The sequence below is a fragment of the Capsicum annuum genome, chromosome 6 (assembly GCF_002878395.1).
Source record: "Capsicum annuum cultivar UCD-10X-F1 chromosome 6, UCD10Xv1.1, whole genome shotgun sequence".
NCBI classification, from domain to species: domain Eukaryota; kingdom Viridiplantae; phylum Streptophyta; class Magnoliopsida; order Solanales; family Solanaceae; genus Capsicum; species Capsicum annuum.
The window spans coordinates 4,578,883-4,596,809 of NC_061116.1; the positions used below are offsets into that span (position 1 = coordinate 4,578,883).

The following is a 17,927-nucleotide window of genomic DNA, read 5'->3' on the forward strand; positions in this document are numbered from 1 at the left end:
ATTTTTAAAAATTACTCCTATCTTTTTTTAATATCGTGTCAAATTAAATTGACTTACATAAAAGAAAGTGGGACATAGAGGTATGGGTATTTTGGCTAATGAAATTTGAATTTGAGGGTCAGGGCATGGGGTATGCTGGGCCAATTTTGGACAGAAGAAAATGGTTCATCTGCACTTTTTGCTTCTATTTTGCATTGATCTTATGGGGGATCAGATCATAGAGATGTCCATTCTAACAAACTAAAAATAATATATTCAGTGTATTTTTATAAAATAATATCTAATATATATATATATATATAGCTCGTGTCTTTATTTTTGAGATGAAATAGAGATAATAGTGGAGTCAGAATTTTTATTGAGAGAATTGAAAAGTAAACATACGAAACATCTATTGTATATACATAAAAAATTTACTATTAGCAAATTAAATTTTTTCTTTAAAAAAAAGTTAAAACACAGCCATATTTTAGATATAAGTTTTATTTCCATTAATTCATATTTTTGTACGTATATTCTTTATAAAAAGAAAATTAAAAGGCAAAATTGAAAAAAGAGGAAAGAAAATAAACAAACCAAAAAAGAAAAAAAAAGAAGAGAAAACAAAACCAAAAAAAAAAAAAAAAGAGTCAAACTCCAATTCAATGCAAAATTAAACAGACACCGCAATTCAAGCCCACCGAATGCGCCCCAATTTGGGTAAAATTATAAGGGGTCAAGTTATTCCGAATTACTAATCTCGAGAATAGATATTTCAGAATTATTATCGTACACTTAAAAATGATAAAAATAACATTATAATCGCAAATAATTAATTTCAAAATGAATTATTATTGAATTTCATCCCAAGTAAAAATATGGAATAAGTTCATCTTAAAATTAGTTTCGTAGTATAATTATCTTTTTTCCTCATACCAAACGATCCCTTAATGTCGTAGATTGACGCTGAACAAAGCATGAGTGACCTCCATGTTGGATAGCATGAGAGAAGCGACGATGAGGGAAGTGAGGAAGCGATAATTTGAATATGTGAAAAGGAGAAGCGTGATGTCCGAATGAGCACGTGTGAGCGATAGCATGACTGTTGTCATGAAAGGTTAAGAAAGTTCGAAGAAGTATTGAGGTAAATGATTAGACTGGATATTACGCATCTTGATCTTACTGATGACATGACCTTAGAAAGGAGAGTACAAAAATTTTAACATGGGAAAATGAGAAGAGTAAATGGTCCTATTAAGGAGGTGTGAGAAGTTGATAATGACAGACGTCATGGGAGGTAAAGATAGAAGGAAAAAGTATTAGAAAAAGTGATTAGATAGGATACTACACATCTTGATCTAACTGATCGGTGACATGACTTTTGGTAGGAGAATTTGAAGTTTACGAGGAAAGAAGAATAATTGATAGTAGAACATACTTTAGCTTCCTTGTAGGATTGGCTTGGTGGCATTACTCAGTTACGGACCCAGAATTTATGCATCGTGAGTATGTGGAAGGTTGAAACAATGTATTGGCACCCTGTTAGATCTCTAAATCTGTAGATCTCCATGAAACAAAACATACAAAACCCTGAAGTTCAAGGGAAAAAGAGAAACCGAAAACCTTTATTAGAGATGAAAAATATCTTTCTTACACTTCTAGAAGGGTCCACATGTGTGTATATACAGAAAATAAAAGAAAGAATGATGTTATAATGTTCTTGGGCCCGGGTCATTCTTCTTGTTGGGCCTGTCAATTGGGCCAATGTCAATACCCCCCTCAAGCTGGAGCGTGTAAGCACTCCCAACTTGCATAAATATGAACCATGGAGAGGTCCGGAAAAAGGCTTAGTCATGATATCAGCCAGCTGGTCAGCAGAGGAGACATGATGCAAAGAGATAATACCAGAGAGAAGACAGTCACAAACGTAATGACAATCAATCTCAATGTGTTTGGTGTGCTCATGAAACACCGAATTTCGAGCAATATGCAAAACAGTCAAACTGTCACAAAAAATAGGAATATGAGAAGAAATGGATAAAACAAAGTCTGCAAATAGACGAGTGAGCCAAACAACTTTAACTACAACATTCCTCAAAGCCCTGTATTCAGCTTTAGCAGAAAATAAAAGCAATGGTGGGTTGCTTCTTGCTCAAAAAAAGGGGGGGGCACCCCCCCCCCCCCCCCAAAAAAAAAAAGTAAAACTCAGTCACGGAACATCTGGACAAAGGGCAAGCAGCCCAATCAAAATCAGCATAAGTAGTGAGATCCATAGAAGGTGAAGAAGGCAAGAAAATGCCCTAATCAGGTGCTGATATGGGTAGAGGTGTGCAAAAACCGAACCAACCGATAAACCGAACCGATAAAAATATTATTGGGTTATTGGTATTGGGTTATCGGGTTAACAGTTTTTTATTGTCTTTATAAAAGATTTTATTGGGTAAACGGTTCGGTATCAGTCTTAACTTATTGGGTTATCGGTTTCAATAAGGATACACTAAGTTATTGTTTTATCCCTATTTATGTTATATATTTAAATCTCTCTCTCTTTATCTACCTATATATGTGTGTGTATGTATATATATATTATATGCACTACAAATTCATAATTCAGTGATTCACAAAGTTTTAACCTATTCAGGACAACAAAGGTACAATATAAAGTCCGGCTATTATTGTAATAAAAAGCTTGAAGCATTTATAGCTTCCAACAATTAGGATTCAATTTTTTTTCTAACTAAAATTCAGTTCAAGTTTGAAGATTTTTGTAAACTAAAATGCATTGCGTAGGTTTTGGCGGTGATTAAGATTTCATTTTTTTTATGTTAGTTGTTACTATTTCTATTTTATAAGTATTTTCTTATTGGTTAAACCAAAAACCAAACCGTTAAGGACCAAAAACCGATAAAAAAATATCTTATTGGTTGGTTATTGATTTTACATATTTAAAAATCGAAAAACGATAAATCAAACCAATAACACGTAAAATCGAACCGAATCGACCGATGCACACCCCTAGATAGGGGTGTGCATCAATCGATTCGGTTCGGTTTTATATACTATCGGTTCGGTTTATCAGTTTTTGATTTTTAAATATATTAAATCAATAACCAAACCAATAAGATATTTTCTTATCAGTTTTCAGTTTATTGGTTTTTAGTCCTTAACGGTTCGATTTTCAATTTAACCGATAAGAAAATACTCATAAATAGAAATAGTAATAACTAACATGAAAAAAAAAAGAATCTTAGTTGCAACCAAAAATCCTATATGATGTGTTTTAATTTACAAGAATCTTCCAGTTTGAACTAAACATTATTAGGAGAAATTAAGAGTTTGTATAATTGAAATAATAGGTTTGTTAATTTGTACAAATTAAAGAGAAATATATAATAAGTCATATATATATTTATTTATTTTCTTATTGGGTTATCGGTTTACCTAATAACCTAATAAGAAAAAATCGAACCAAACCAATAATCCAATAATTTTTTTATATAAAACCATTAAAAAACCGTTAACCCAATAAACCAATAACATTTTTATCGGTTCGATTTATTGTTCAGTTCGGTTTTTGCACACCCCAAGGTATCTTAACACATGAATGCCAGCTAACATGTGAGGTGTGCAGGGACGATTAAGAAATTGACTTAGATGCTAAACAACAAAAGAAATATCAGGTCTGGTATATTGAAAAAAAATTAAGCTTCCCAATAAGACGACGATAAATGGAAGGATCAGATAAAGGATCCGGCATGACAGAAGTCAATTTGACAGTAGGATCCAAAGGAGAAGCCACAGGAGTGAAATGAGAACACTGAAATTCTTCCAACAAATCAGAGGCAAATTTCTTTTGTGTGATAAGGTAACCAGATTCATGAGCAATAATCTCAAGCACCAGAAAATAATGAACCAATCCCAAATCCTTAATCTTGAATTGTTGATCAAGAAAAGACTTGAGGCTAGTCATCTCAGATATATCAGAACCAACAAGAAGAATATCACCCACATAAACTACAAGAACAACCAGAGAAGTAGAAGTACACTTAGTAAATAAAGAATAATCACTTTTACTAGAAAAGTAGCCTCAAGATAACCAAGCTTTAGACAACTTATAAAACCATTGCCTGGAAGCCTGTTTGAGGCTATACAAGGAATTCTTGAGTTTACAAACCAAAAGAGTCGGACTGGAGAAAGAAGCAGAGACCTGAAAGCCAAGAGGTATCTTCATATAAACATCCTCATGAAGTTCACCATGAAGAAGAGCATTATTAACATCCAACTGGAAAACAGTCCACAGATTTTTAGCAGCAAGTGACAGAAGACACTTGACAGTGGTTAGTTTTACAACAGGAGAGAAAGTTTCATGGTAGTCAATGCCCTCTTTTTGCGTATCACCCCTAATGACTAATCTAGTCTTGTACGTCTCAATGGTCCCATCAAATCACTGTTTTATCTTATAAGCCCATTTACAGGGAATAACCTTCTTATGAGAAGGAAGAGGGACAATATACCAAGTATGGTTTGCCTCAAGAGCCTTGAATTCTTATAGCATAGCCTTTTGCCTGGCAGGGTGAGAAATAGCTTGCTGGTAAAACTGAGATTCATGCAAGTATAGGTCAAAAACAAAAATCTTGGAGTTGACACTAGGTAGAGGACAATGGGGCTGAGCAAAACTTCTCCTAAGAGAGGCAGCAGGAGAGGGAACAAAAGTAATATGAGAAGAAGAAGGAGGAGACTGAGCAGGAGCAGAGTGAGGCTCCTCAGTGTCAACAAAAACTGAAGGTGGGGGAAAAGTGGTGGAGATAGAAGAAGGATAAGAATACGGGAAAATATGTTCATGAAAGATAATACTTCTAGAATAAAAAATAGATGAAGAAGAGAGATTAAGTAATTTTCCTTTTCCTACCGCAAGGATAACCAATGAAAACATGAGGGATAGATGTAGGATGGAATTTTTCCTTAGGATGTGCAGAGAAAACAACATAACATAAGCATCCAAAAGTTTTCAAATGTTCATAAGAAGGAGAAGAACCATGCAATTTCTCATAAGGAGATAAGTTGTTCAGGATGACAGAAGGAAATCTATTGATAAGGTAGGTGGAAGTTAAAATACATTCACCCCAATATTTCAAAGGAAGATGGAATTGAAATAATAAAGCTCTAGAGACTTCAGGGAGATATTTGTGTTTTCTCTCAACAATCTCGTTTTGTTGGGGAGTATGAAGGATAGTGGTCCAGTGAAGAATATCATTACCAGAAAAAAATTTGGAGATCAGTATTGTTACCTAACTCAAAAGCATTGTCAGACCTAAAAGTGTGCACATTTGATTGAAAATGAACTCGAACCATGTTGACAAAGGCTTTAAGAACAGAACTAGCACTACCTTTAGAAGACAAAAGGTGTGTCCAGATAGTCCTGGTGAAGTCATCCACCAGGGTTAAGAAATACCTAAATCCATTGTAAGTTTGAGTATGATAAGGACCCTAAATGTCAATGTGAACTAACTAAAAATGGGAAGTGGAATGAACAGTACTAGAGGAGAAATGGAGTCTATGTTGTCTGGCCTTGGGACAAACATCACATATACAGATTGAGAAGAAGAAATAAAACTAGAAATGGAGGGAATGGATCTCATTTTACTGTAAGGGAGATCGCCCAGCCTTTGTGCCAAAACAGATCAATTTTAATGACAATACAAGTATCTTTGCAATTATTTGAGACCACAGCAGGACATGGATGAACAACAGAAGTAAAAGAAAAGCTATGAAGCGAAAGAAAAGAAGAATCAGTATTGAAATAGTGCAAAAAATTTGCTACTCTACTAATTTCCAACTGCATCTTCAGAGAAGGGCCCTGTAAAATGCAGGCAGAAATGGTAAAAATAGCAGTACAGGTAGATTGAGTAAGAAGTTTGTGAATGAAATAAGGTTTAACTGAAAAGAAGGAACTAATAATACATTGTGTAAATTTATATCATGTCTGATACGCAAGGAGCCAGTGGAAACAATCTTAACTTTATAACCATTAGGTAAACTGATTAGTAGAGGGATGGCTATAGGGCAAATGTTGTGTAAGAGGTATTTGTAAGGTGTCATGTGATTAGTAGCACCAAAATCAAATATCCAAGGATCTGTTCCTAAAGAAGATACTTCCAAGCATGAAAATCAACAGAGTTAACAAGAGGGTGATTCAACACACCTACAAAATAAGCAAACCCTGTATCCTCGGAGTAGGAACCACAAGGTTGTAAGGCAAAGAATAAGGAAAAGGATTTTGATGAATATGCTGAAGATGATGATAATGTTGAAACTGTTCTTTTGTCAACTTTTAGCCATAGTCATCAATTCTTAAAGAAGATATCCCAGCATCAGAAGGCTGATTATCAAAGAGCACACAGGAAACAGAGTTATTGGCTCTAGAAAATTTGGAGTCAGCAGGATATTCATAAAGTTTGTAACATTTGTCAATGAGATGACCTGATTACTTACAATATTTACAGAACAAACCAGAAATAGGACTGGCGGACGAGGAAAACCTCTTGGACTCAGACTGAGTAGAAGAGTAGTTTCTATTTGCAACAGGTGGAGAGTGTGTAGAAAAATTTCTTTTATGATCAAAATGGACTTTCTGAGTAAAACCTCTCCCATAATGTGGATTCTGAGTATAAGCATTAAAAGAAGCTGAGTCATTTAAAAAACCAGGAATAAGAGCAGAAGTTTCTTTTTGTTTCTCAACATTCTAGAGCATGAAATAAGAACTACTCAGCGAGGGGAGAGTGTGTAGCATCAAGATGTTAATTTTGCATACGAAATAATCATCATTAAGTCCACTAAGAAACTGGAAAATTTTTTGTTGTTCTAAGAATTCACCTAAGGCTCCACAGGTACATGCTGGACCCACATAAAAGGTGTGAAGCTCATCCTAAAGGCTACGTAGACGAGTGAAATAAGTAGCAATACTAGATGACCCTTGGGAAACGGAATTGATTTTCTTTTGAAGCTGAATATACTTGGTCCCATTAGATTGGCCAAAACTCTCATTTATGTCCAATCATATGTCTTTAGCTGTGTCAAAACACTTGACACTTGTGGCTAATTCGGTGAAAAGGGAATTTGTGATCCAAGCAATTATTATATTATTACACCTCTCATAAAAGGGAAAATATGGAGAATTAGATGCTGGTATGGGAACAGTACCAGTTATTAGCCCTAACTTGTTTTTGCTGATGGGGAAGTAATCATATTTTTTCGCCAAACTACAAACCCAGCACCATCAAAAGGAGGTGAAACCAACCGAGTGCGTGGACTATCGGAAGGATGTATATAGAAAAGATGAGTTGGTGAAACTGTAAGCTCATCAAAACCTTCGACAATACTTGAATTGACAGTAGACATTAGGATGTTGAAAATATCACCAAAACGCAAGGGATATGCTTACAAAGGATAAGTTGCACACAAAACATGAAAAAATCACCAACTAATTTAGCTTTCACAGCTTGTAGGCATAAAATACACAAGCTACAAGTTTCACAATCTAAGAGCGAAATCGGAATAGTAAAAAATAGGGATTACCACCCTTCTTCGCAACCTGAAGAAGCAAGGCCTTTAAAAAAATTAAAAAACTTTCGTAAATTTAATAGAAAATTCAACGAAATTGCTCAAAATCCAAAATTGCGAACCAGCCAAACCCATCAAGGGTAACATCGAAAGATAGAGGGAGACAAGAGGAGCATAAATCCCTGCTCTGATACTATGTTAGATCTCTAAATCTGTAGATCGTCATGAAACAAAATATACAAAACCCTAGAAGTTCAAGGGACAAAAGAGAAACCACAAACTTTTATTAGAGATGAAAAATAACTTTCTTACATTTCTAGAAGGGTCCACATGTGTGTATATACAGAAAATAAAAGAAAGAATGATGTTATAATGTTCTTAGGCCCGGGTCATTCTTCTTGTTGGGCCTGCCAATTGGGCCAATGTCAACACACCCAAACTTTAAGATTCGGCATGAAAATCGAAGCATCCATCTATCTTTTTTATTTTAAAAGGGTGTTTTTTTTTCATCTTATACCATTTTTTGTACATCTTTTATATAATTATACCTATTTTACACCGAATTTAACGAGTGTCGATGCACCACTAATTTGAACCTAAGTCCGCCCCTGGCCATACTTGGGCCTTCTTTTTACCTGTAGTGTTAGACTTCTTTCGTAGTTTCTTGTGCTTTGATTCAACTTGTTTGTGGTGTACATTCTATTATATGTCACCTGTTCTATGAAATTTCTTTTTCTCATGACTACATTAATTCGTTCTTAAAATAGTAAGTCTTTTATTCATAAATTATCATGCAAATATTAAATTAGAGTTCGCAAAGATAAAATTTTCCAGTGAATATACATGAACGTCTCGATCAATCTTCATACATTTGAAGTTTAAAAAATAGTTTGACAAAAAAAAACTCTAGAGAAAAAAAATAAAAAGACGAAAAAGAGGTACAAAAATAAAGTGTTTTTTATAAATAAAAAAATAATTAAATTCATTAGCTAAAGATAAATAAAATTTATTATCAAAATATAATAATTTGAGTTCATATGGTCACATGTGTTTGGTATATTCATTATTCTGCTACATCATCCATGCGAGTTACATGCAAATTTATTTTATTTTTTTGTTTGGAGTGTGGTTGAATCATGCATGACGCACTTTTAGTATATGTAAAGTGTTCACATGGAACATTTGAATATATTAAGTTTAAAAATAAAAGTATATATAAGTTCCACTTGATAAAAAAGGACGATTCGGTGTACTAAAGCTCTCGTTATATGCAAGACCTGAAAAGGGCCCCACAACTAAGGTATATTATGCGTAGTCTTATCTTGCATTTCTACCAGAGTCTGTTTCCAAGGCTTTAAGCCTTGAACTCAGTGACGGAGCCAGAATTTTCCCTAAATGGGTTCATAAGTGAATATAAAAACTAATCGAAGGGGGTTCAGCATCTAATATATATACATAAAAATGATTTTAACCATGTATATATAACATAATTTTTCACCGAAGGGGGTAACCCGAGTGTAGCTCAGCCACTGCTTGAACCCGTGACCTCCTGATCACATGACAATAATTTTACCAGTTAATCCAAGGCTCTCTTCCATAAGTTTCACTTGGTATATAAAGAAATTCCTATCTTCTCTTTTCTCTTTTTGGTTATAGATTTGTTTCACAAGATTCGAACACACATATTCACATTCAAAGTTTTAAGATTCGGTCTGGATACTAAAATACTCAATTATTTTCTTAGCTTTCTGAATACTTTTTAAAATTTTATATATTTTTCGTATAATTATACCTAATTTACGTCGAAGTTAATCGGTGTCGGTGTACTGAAAGCGTGACTATAGGTCCACCCGTCCATATGGCAGTAGTATTCGTATATACTCTTCTTGCTGTTATTTTATAAGATACAAATTGGACATTCAGTTTATTATATACTCATCAATAGAAAACAATCATTTTCTTTTTTGGTTCATGAAAATTTTTGTAATGTAGATAATAGTTTGACCCAGTGAACAAACAAAAAACATAATCAAAAAATATTATTCCTCTATTTTTAAATAAATGTTTCGTTTGAGTTGGACACATTCTTCAATAAATTATTAACTCCTAAAACGTAAAAGACAACTTCATCAATTTATTCTTAATTAAATTTATCTCTTTTCAAGTTGACATTGATTATATTTTATCTAAACAAAGAAAATTTAGAAGAACATTACCAATTTATTCTTGAAGGCTTAAATAAACACTTAAATAGAAATAAGATCAAAAAGCAAAAAGAACACTTATTTATAAGGGCAAACAACATAAATCCCGACAGTTTGAAACTTAGTTACAGAAAATCTCGATATTTTGCATAATTATTAAAAATCTCAATTTTGGATCTGTCGAGATACATAACTAGCTCTCGATAAATCCAATGAAGATACATTTTTTCTATTGTAAAAATACATAATTAGCTCTCGACTTATTTTTTTCGATTTTGGATTTGTTGAGATACGTTATACATCCAACAAAGATACATTTTTTCTTTGTAAAGATACAATTAACTTTTGATACATTTTTTCGATTTTGGATCCGTTGAGAGACATAATACATCCAACAAAGATACATTTTTCCTTTGTAAAGATATAATTAGTGTTCGATATATATTTTTTTGGATTTTGGGTCTATCGTGATACATAATTAGCTCCTGATACCTCCAACGAAGATAAATAATTAGTTGAAATTCTATAATTACTTTGTTAGACTAAAATTTTGTGTAAATGTGATAAATTAAGTTGTATGCTTATGTTATTTTTTCATGGGTTATGGTTCATAAAAAAATTGTAATATAGACAATAGTGTTATGAAACAATAAAGAAAAAAAAAGAAGAATAGAGAGAATATAATGTGTTATGAAATATAAAGTAAGAACATGAATAAATAGAGAGAAGAGAGAGGCCTCTTTATTTCTCTTGAGGGATGAGAGACCCTCTCAAGGGATTCTTGAGAAATATTTACAATGAATAGAACCTCTCTATTTATAGAAAAAATTACTCCTAGTTTCTGACTAAAAGACAAATACTTCAAATTTTAATAGATATCAATTAGATCTTGATTGATCTTATAAAATCTTGATAGATCTTATCTATATAGACATTCACTATAATGTAAATACATTTATAATACTCCCCCTTGAATGTCTAATAGATAGATAATGTGCCTCATTAAAACCTTACTAGAAAAAAATCCAGTAAAAAAAAAATCTAGTGAAGAAAAAAGAGTACAAATCTCTAACAATAAACATGTAGGCTGCCTCATTAAAAATCTTACAAGGAAAACTCAGTGGAACAAAATCTCGTAAGAAAAAAAGAGTACAACGCATATTAACTCCCTCTAATAAGAATATCTTGAACCTTTGCATCCCGATTTTATGCGCTATCTACTTGAAAGTTGTAATTGGAGGAGACTTGGTGAATAAATCAGCCACATTGTTACTTAAACGAATTTGTTGCATGTTAATATCACCATTTTTTTGCAGCTCATGTATGTAAAAAAGTTTTGATGAAGTGTGTTTCGCTCTATCTCCTTTTATTAATCCTCCATTAAGATGTGTTATGCATGTTACATTATCTCTGTATAAAACTGTGAGTACATTATCACATTTCAAATCATATTTTTCTCGAATGAGATGTATCATGGACCTCAACCATACACATTCTCAGCTTGCTTCATGAATAACTATTATCTCAGCATGGTTTAATGAAGCGGCTAGATAGACTACTTTATATATCTCCAAGATATGACAGTATCCCCACATATGAACACATTGCATGATTGAAATCGAGAATTATGTGAATTAAATAAATACCCAACATCAGCATAATCAACAAGATCGGGACTGCAAACTTTAGAATAAAATAAACTCATGTATTTATCTCATTTTGATGTCTCCTGGTAGGAGCAGAACTATACCTTGCTAACAAATTAACTGAAAAGGTTAAATCATGCCTTGTAGTATTTGCAAGATATATGCGTGCACCAATTGCACTAAGATATGATATTTCATAACCAATTCAATTCGGTATATTTCTCATGTCAGCAAATAATCTATTGCTTTTAAAAACTCTCCAAGAGTTTCAACAATATTCAGACCATCAATTTATCCCTTATAAGGATAATAAACAAGTTACTCAAAAACTTTATATGCTTCAGGCATTTTGAATCCTTTAGGGATTTTAACATAGATTATGGTCAAGTGACAATATCCAATATGTCAAGTGTGACATCTTAAAGTGTCCGGACTGCAAATCAAATGTCTTACGCTTACCAAAATGCATCCTTTCAGATCACTTGATAAATTTTTCTACGTCAGCACGCTTACATAAACGTAGAATTCGGATCCTCGTAATCTTTTACAATATTGCGCCAATATTGTATCAAAGATATTGGTGATATATTATTTTGTATCGGTTCACAATGTGACATAACATTTTGAGATCTCATCACTTTATTATTTTCAGGTACCCGAACCTCTTATAAGGTTTCAAGAAGTGTTATGTCGTAGGCTCTTCAGGAGCACATTGCCTTCTTATTATGATTATTTGCTCCTAATCATTTTTCAGGATTATTTGTTTTGGAACTGATTGGTCTATCACGCTTCACACATGCATAGACTTTGTCCCTTTGAGACATAAAATAAAAGCACTGCAGCTTAAATATGAGATGCTTTCAGCATTTGACTTGAATTATCTTTTGAATGAGGATCTGATGATAATTTCTAACATATTTTATAACTGCTTATAATCTTCCCCTTATGTTAGAAAAATTAACATACATCCTCCATTTTCTTTGAGGAATCCATCTTTGTGTATTATGGTATATTCATTAATTGTATACCGCACATCAAAATTATTAGATAGATGACGTGTGGTTCGTGATTCAGGACCAACTTTGAGGAAGAATTAATCATAATTTATTGATTTATGCATACAAGTACTTTTGTATAATATTTCAAATCGATACATGAAGCTTTGTTCTCATTAGCAATGGTTTAGCTATTTATCAAAGGCATTCAATGCTAAACCATTATCATCAAGATGAATTATCTTGATTACACAATCTGAAAATTATGCTCTTGACTCAATTTTATTGAGCAAGCAATTTTATGAATGTCAAACTGTAGGTTGACAATAAATGTACATGTGAATATATTATATTGATACATCTTAATAGATCACATGACTGGTGAACGGGTCCATACTCACCTTTTATATTTTTCAGATTATGAGGGAATTCAATTCCACTATTAGTTGATCCAACCAACTTATCATGAGAACAAGCGACATAAACAATTCTTGAAGAATTTTCTATTTCTTCAACATATGTCTAATACTCAATATGTACATCTTCGAGATGTCACAATCGTTCATATCAATTTATGAACTTTTATTCTAGTAAACTTCAAGTTTACCATGACATGTACTTTTTTCTTTAGTAAATTTCAGATTTATAATTACATGAATAAATTTCAGATTTACTACTTTAGAAGCAGATTTAAAAATAACTCTTCTCAGTTATTCGGCCTCTTTCGGAGGTGAGTTGTGATACCATCACAATTAAGTGCACGTTTGCATTAATAAGCTTCACATTCCCCGAGAACGGAATACAATTGTGCCTTAAGCCTATCAAATTCTGACAACTTATAATCTTTTTCATGATATTGCTATTTCAGGAGCAAATCGGGGCATATATATGATCTAGAAAATTTTTCTCTAACATATCTTATGAACATAATATGCGTGTGAAAATATCTCACTTTTGATGGTCATTATCATATTGTCCCTCCACGCGTATATTCGTGCATTCAATCACTTGTCTTCTTTCAGACATATTATGCACTGCTATCACATTCACTTCAGAGAATGAAGCATGTTCAACGAGACATATTTCATGACTTTTCATTAAAAACATATATTTTTGCCTTAGCTATCATAATACCATCAATATGTTGCATTGAGATTCAAACTTAATATCTTATCCATATAAAGTCATCTTATGCATAAATCGATGGGACTTAAAACCAATATATTATCATCTCTTTTGATAATATTGTTCTTGAGGAATAAATTTAAAACATAAATGGTTCCAAACCAATTATTTTTCCTCAAATTCAACAATAATTATATTATTATTAGCAAATGACAGATAACGTAAGGAATTATTAACCTTGAAATTATCTTTAGGTTTATAATCTCACCTTGTTTGGCAGAGTCTCATGCTGATAACGTGTTATGAAATAATAAAGAATAGAGAAGAAGAATAGAGAGAATATAACGTGTTATGAAATATAAAGTAAGAACAAGAATAAATAGAGAGACTTCTTTATTTCTCTTGAGAAATGAGAGATCCTCTTAAGGGATTCTTGAGAATTATTTACAATGAATAGAACCATCTATTTATAGGAAAAATTACTCTTAGTTTCTAACTAAAAGACAGATACTTCAAATACTACTACATATCAACTAAATCTCAAACTGGTAATAGAAATATATACTCTTTTATATAAAAAGTGTAAAAGTACTTCAGTCCATTCTCTCTCTAATAACAGTAACAAATTTAGTTTCTTTCTCTAGAAGTTTTGGTTGTTTCAGCTCCCACTTCCGATCACGTAACTGAATTTTTCGACTAATTTCACCGGTGGCTAACTTCGATGACATGGTATACTTTCAATTCTCTTCGGTTTTCTTCAAATGTAATATGAAATTGTCATACTTGCATGTGAATTTCGACGAGAATTTCATACTTTCTTCATTCGAATTTAGCGTGAAATTACTTTGACATTAAATCGTATGGTAAATTCCGATGAGAATTTGACTGAAAAGGGTAAGAATAAACAAAATCTGGTCAATGATTAAATTGAGGCAAAGAGCTCAAATAATAAGTGTTCAAGCCAAGACCTTCTCAATAAAATTAGTGACATAAAGTCAAATTCCTTAACTATATATATGCACATAACAATAATATTATCAATAATTTAAAGTTGTTTTTGATTTACATATTACCTTTTTAGTGTAGTATTCTTAGAACATAGTAATATTATTATTTATAAAAGTAAGGACTAATTTTAATTAATAAAATATTAGTCATTTGTTTGCAATGCATTACCTGGAATATTATTGTGAAAACATTATTTATTAATATCAAGATTTGATAAAAAGTTCTAAAATATTTTTAATAAACAATAGATAGCTCTTCTATTTTTCTATTATTAATTTAATTTTATACCTTTTATATTTTTCAATCTTTAATATTATTTTAAGTGAAATTAAAATCATAAAATTCATATTAAATTTTTTGGGGCCTCAAAATTTTGAACGTCTAAAGCAAATGCTTTACTAGCTAGCCTTTCCCTTGACCCACCCTGATTCGAGCTATGGTCTTACCTTTCTGGATAGTAAAATAATGGACTTCTTCATGCATGTTGGAACATGCATAGTTGGCACGTTAGTGAAATTGAGAAAGCTCCCGGAGAGGATAATCGAGAGAGAAATATTTTTGAGTGATCAAACAATAGAAAACATTATTACATCAAACATCGAGAAATATATCTTGTTTCCTAGAGATCTTATCTATATAGACATTCACTATAATGTAAATACATTTATAACAAAGAGTTTGATTTTGTGACCAAACAAAAAACATAATCAAGAAATATTAGTTCTTCATTTTGACAAGACATGAAAAATCCTTCTCAAGAAAATCAAATTAAGAAAATTAAACATAAAATTGATTACATAAAATTAATTAAATTTCATGGACACTTGGGTTCTCCTGTTTGTTTCTTCCATTCATTGTAGCAAGAACAGCAATCTTTATTTTCTCCAACATATCCTGGTGGAACACATTGACACCATCCACAACAATGGTTGCAATAGAACAAACATCTCTTTTTGTGACCTTTTTGTGAGCATCTCACATTGCATGCCTCTTCACATTCTGAAAGATCACAAAAAAAAATTTTAAAAAGAAAAAAGATAAGCATTGAGTACCCTCTCGAACTATGGTCAAAGTTGCTACGGCACACTCCAACTTCACAGGGGTCTTATTACCTCTTGAACTCTATTTTAGCGTATTTTTGTCACCTTTTTGTGCTGATATGACACCTTTATTACATCAAATGGGGTCCACGTCAAAGATGTCACGTAAGCTAAAAAGGCTGACAAAAGTTGTCACGTCAGCTAAAAAGGATGAAAAAATGTGCTAAAATTTAGTTCAGGGAAAACAGGACCTCCGTGAAGTTGCATGCCTCTTCACATTCTAAAAGATCACAAAAAGGTTTTAAAAAGAAAAAAAGATAAGCATTCAGTACCTCTCGAACTATGGTCAAAGTTGCTACGGCACACTCCAACTTCACAAGGGTCCAATTACCCCCTGAACTCTATTTTAATGTATTTTTATAACCTTTTTTTTTGCTGACGTGGAACCTTTCTTACACCAAATGGTGCCCACGTCTAAGGTGTTATGTAAGCTAAAAAGGTTGACAAGAGGTGCCATGTCAGCAAAAATGGATGAAAAAAATGCTCTAAAATTTAGTTCAGGGGGTAATAAGACCCCGTAAAGTTGGAGTATGTCGTAGAAAATTTGGTCATAGTCGGGGTACTAGATGTTTTACTCAAGAAAAAAGAAGAAGTTAATAGTTGATGAATGTATAATATGTGTATAGTTAATGTATAATCTATGTATATCGTCTAAAAAAAGTAAATAGTAAAAACTTTATCTATTAAAATGTTACATAAAATTATAAGAAGAGGTACTTACCATCTTTAGGCACAGGACAAGTTGTTGAACCAACAGGTGGTTGAGTATTTGACATTGAAGCCATGATTAGCAAAGCCAAAAAAATGTGAAGAAGCTTCATCATGTATAACTTCTTCAAAAACTATAATGTTAGTTTTCAATATTAATTTTGTGAGAAAAGGATAAAAATGAATCCCTAAATTGTGTGCGTTACATTCAGAATATCAAATTTGTAACTATTTTGTAGATTTCTTTTGGAATTTTAGGATACCCCTACTGTGTAATAGCCTGCAAATCATACAGGGAATGTAAACCGCACTAGGTAAGCACTATTGAACAAACTCTACATAACCTGTTCGATCAGGCACTCGTCATCTATTTTCATTGTTCAAATCTTTGACAACATGAAAAAATCAAAAGCTCTGGCCCCCTCTCCCCATCTCTCTATCCAAGGGATGGAAGGGCAGAGGCCTTTGGTGTCCCCTTCAATCAAGAATTGGGGCCTTACAATCACTAGCCAATATGTTTTTCTCTCATGTCTTTTTTTGTTCATGGTTAGATATTTTGGTGTTTTAGGCGTAGAGGAACCACACCAATTCATTCCGAACTTGGTGGTTAAACTCTACTGCGGTGACGATAGGGATGGAAGGGCAGAGGCCTTTGGTGTTCCCTCCAGTCAAGAATTGGGGCCTCACAATCACTAGCCAATATGCTTTTGTCTCATGCCTTGAGGTGACAATACTTGACTCAGAAGGCATTCAAGGGGGATCGAACCTGCCCTTCGTGTGAGCACTTTGTGCGCACTGGGTAAACCCTACTGTGTAATAGCCTGTAAATCACACAGGGGATATAAACCGTACTAGGCAAGCACGTGGAACAAGCTCGACTCAGAAGACATTCAGGGGGATCGAACCTGGGTCATCTGTGTGGATGACCATCCTGCAAATCAATTGAGCCATTCCGAAGGACAACCCATTTTGTAGATTATATATGCTGCTACCATAGTATTTACTTAAGACCATCTACGAAAAATATACTTGCATAGTTGCATTAATTCTTAAAGAGTTAATTACACTAAACGCTCCTATACTATGACTTATTTATGAATAGACCATTTTTTTTTAAAAAAAAAAAAGAAGCAAATATGTTCTTATATTATGAAAATGTTATACTTACACCCCCTATTCCTTCATTTCTTAAAACATGAAAACTTTTTATATAAGGAAAATCTACACCAATGAAACTTCATCTGACTAATTATGTATAATTAATATAATTAAATAGAGTTGGATGTTATTTATGCATTTAAATACAAGAAAGTTATTACTAATAGATGGCCTATTTAAAAGGAACAAAATATTAAATCAAAACATCTTGACTCAAGTTGTAATATTTCTATTCTAGATTACATTAACAGTAACAACAAACAAATTGTAATTTGTAAATTACATACCAAGATATTTCACACAAGGTAAACTTCCCAATAGAGTTTTGACAAGACAATTTCTCTCATTTGATAATGTGAATAAATGGCTAGGATGGAGTGTGTTTCTTTTGTGAGTAAGAAGGTGAGGTTGTGTTTGTTTGGCAAGGATTGATTGGTGGACAGC

At 32.7% G+C, this 17,927-nt stretch overlaps 1 long non-coding RNA gene across 1 annotated transcript; it reads right to left on the minus strand.

Annotated features, from left to right (window-relative positions):
* Nucleotides 1-15,160: 15,160 nt before the first annotated feature.
* Nucleotides 15,161-17,927, minus strand: LOC107875169. The gene is made up of 3 exons (XR_001675772.2): nucleotides 17,771-17,927; nucleotides 16,339-16,450; nucleotides 15,161-15,516 (listed from the first exon to the last, which is right to left on the minus strand). It is a non-coding gene; the product is annotated as an uncharacterized LOC107875169 (long non-coding RNA).